Source organism: Phoenix dactylifera, chromosome 4 (assembly GCF_051530095.1).
Source record: "Phoenix dactylifera cultivar Ajwa chromosome 4, Ajwa_hap1_PhDact_Kaust_v1.1, whole genome shotgun sequence".
NCBI lineage: Eukaryota > Viridiplantae > Streptophyta > Magnoliopsida > Arecales > Arecaceae > Phoenix > Phoenix dactylifera.
In genome coordinates, this window is record NC_143193.1 from 3798385 (window position 1) to 3801421 (window position 3037).

The window sequence follows — 3037 nt, forward strand, 5'->3', positions numbered from 1 at the left end:
ATTCCTTGATGGAGAATGTCCAACGTCCTTCTTGACAAAGATACTCCTAAATGCTGCTCAATGATTCTATGGTTCTCTTTAAGATCTTCTTATAGATTTCTAGAAAGAAAGGATGCATAATCAACATGATCTTGTCTACTCTCTAAAACAATGCCATGCTTGAAAAGCTCAAAGTGGTTGTGTGGCGAGGGAGAAGGAATATAATATATGGATGAAAGGTTGGTAAATAGGAAGGTGGTGTTATTAAGTAGAGCGAAACTGAAACCATTAAATAATTGTTATTGTACTGTAATATTGCTAAAACCATTTAGGAACCATTTTTAAGAGTCTTCAGGATTCATGGTGGGGCTACCCCACTGGGAGAATGATTGGAGAAAAAAAAGGATATCATAGAATAAAACACAAAGATCTTCATAAAGAAGACTAGGTGGATTAGGTGAAATATCTAGTCGATCCAAACGATGATCATTTCATGGAAGTATTGGTTCCAACAAAGTGGAGAGAATATTATATGCACAAGAGAGAGGTAAGAACCCAACATTTAAGAGATGTGGGTAATCTCCCTTGGGAGACACCAAGGTTTCTATGGCAATTTTTTGTTTTTGCATATGATTTCAATGAATTTTGATAGGTTTCTCTCCCTTCTCTTCCAAAAAAAGGGTCAAAATATTTTTCTTTTGTTAGATCATAAAGATTTGATGTTGCCATCAAATCCTTACAATAGGCTAAGAATACCATGTTAATTCGAGATCAACTACCGATCAAACATTATTACATCTAAGTAGGACCCTCAATCTTGAATATTGGATCTTTTGTTTATTGGTGATAAGTTATGCCCTTTAAAGTAATAAGGCTACCCAAAAATATATGGAACAACGCAATCTTTAATTAATTAACCATTATTGATGCTTAAAGTTTAATGAGATGATTATAATTAGTTATTAGAGATGTTTTTTAAATGTTCTATTGTAGCAGGGGTTTAATGGGCATGCCTGCGGAGGAAGGCCAGCTTCTCTCCATACTTGTAAAGCTTATGAATGCAAAGAAGACAATAGAGATTGGAGTGTACACAGGTTATTCACTCCTTGCAACAGCATTGGCACTACCAAAAGGGGGACAGGTGCTTCAACCTCTTTATGCTTTCCCTAACATCTTATTTCTTTTCAACATTATACTAACACTTGTGATATATTAAGTTTATTTTGCATATGAATGGTGGTGTTTTAAAATTTGTTTATAAAGTTTATGCCTTTGATAAATTTGCATATGATATTAACCCAAGTCATGATTATGAATGAAAATTAAGGTTTAATCTTAGTATAGTTGTCAATTTATTTTGAAACGTTGAGCTATAAAAATATGTCATAACCCCTTGTCCTTCTTATTCATACTCTTGTTGTAGATAACAGCAATCGACATTGAAAAGTCATACTTTGAGATAGGGTTACCATTTATTCAAAGAGCGGGAGTTGAAAACAAGATTAATTTCATTGAATCAGCAGCAATCCCTGTTCTTGATAAAATGATTCAAGAGGTAAGCTTTCACCATATGCCAACAATAATTAAGTATATTATCTTTCTTGGTTCACATTAATTCTTTTTTGTCGTCTCTGCATTGTTATTAACAATTTAGGCAAGATTATATGTGCTTTACCTATTCAAAAATAAGCTAAATATAGGTTAACCCACATAGATGTTAATTGTAAAGTTTTGTTGCAAAAATTAGAGGACGAAAATTAAAATTGATGTAGGCATAAATGTTATAATATTTGAAATGAAGTAAATTTGAGGATATGAACTCATTAAGATACATATTAACGCACTTACCAAATCTATCGAATCACTTTTGCAGTGTACTCATATGGAGACAACTATGAAATAATTTCTAGGTTCCCTTTTGTTTCCAAGATATGCAAGTTCATGTGAAGGGAACCTCCCTATATAATGAAGAATTCTTTGAATAGTTAGAAATATTAGTTAAAAACTCCATATTTATCAGTTATCAGAGTGTATAACTATTTTATACTCCAATTATGTACCTCTTATTTATCTAAAGGACCTTGGTTAGGAATTCACTTGATGTTTAATGATGATTTAAAGAATATTTTCTATTTCATTAGAGCATGGCTTACTAGAGTGTATTGTCAAGTTACTCTAAAACCATCTATATTACTTTAGCATCACTAAGTAAAACAACATATTTTCATATTTTTCAAAACCTTCTTTGGTGGATGCTTCTGTCTTTGAAGCTTTCAAAGTAATAACCTAATACAGGTGTCAATGCACAAAAGGAAAACCATATTTTAATGCCAAAACTAGATTGACATCATATGGCTAAACTATTGTTAACCAAGAGAATTTATGATGGAGTCTTTTATATAAGCACCTTAGGGCCATTTTATTGCGATTGCATAACTTTTTGGATAATTGCAGACAAAGGAAGATGAACTCTTTGATTTTGCATTAGTGGATGCTGACAAGTTAAATTATGGGGAATACCACGAACGTTTGCTAAAACTTGTCAAAGTTGGAGGAGTTATTGCATATGATAATACACTTTGGTGTGGTAGTGTGGCTGTTCCAGTGGATCCATCCAATCCTGAGGAGTTCATTGAAGTTAGAAACCATCAAGTGAAGTTTAATGATTTTCTGGCTGCTGATTCTCGCATTGATATATCACAAGTTTGTATTGGTGATGGACTTACCATCTGTAGGCGCATTGTCTGATTGCGCAGACTTGATCACATCTCTTTATGCATACTTTATATATGGAAATAAGATATGGAACTATTTAGATATTGTTCCCCTTGAGAATCTTCAGTGTTTACTTGGATTTAATAAATTTTCCACCAATTAAAAAGTGCCTCTTTCTTGATATGTTGGGACGAAGCATTTCATTTTGTCTACACTAGTCTTTAAGTAGAAAATGCTGCTATTTTTATTTCTAAATACGAATGTACAAATCAAGGGTAATGTGCATAATACATATATAAGAACATATGTTGATGCTTTAAACAATAAAAGGAAAAATGTTTGC

The 3037-nt window shown here is 32.5% G+C and overlaps 1 pseudogene; it reads left to right on the forward strand.

Moving 5' to 3' along the window:
* The first annotated feature begins 1693 nt into the window (after positions 1-1693).
* Positions 1694-2727, forward strand: LOC149753602 (norbelladine 4'-O-methyltransferase 2 pseudogene; annotated as a pseudogene).
* The last annotated feature ends 310 nt before the right edge of the window (positions 2728-3037 follow it).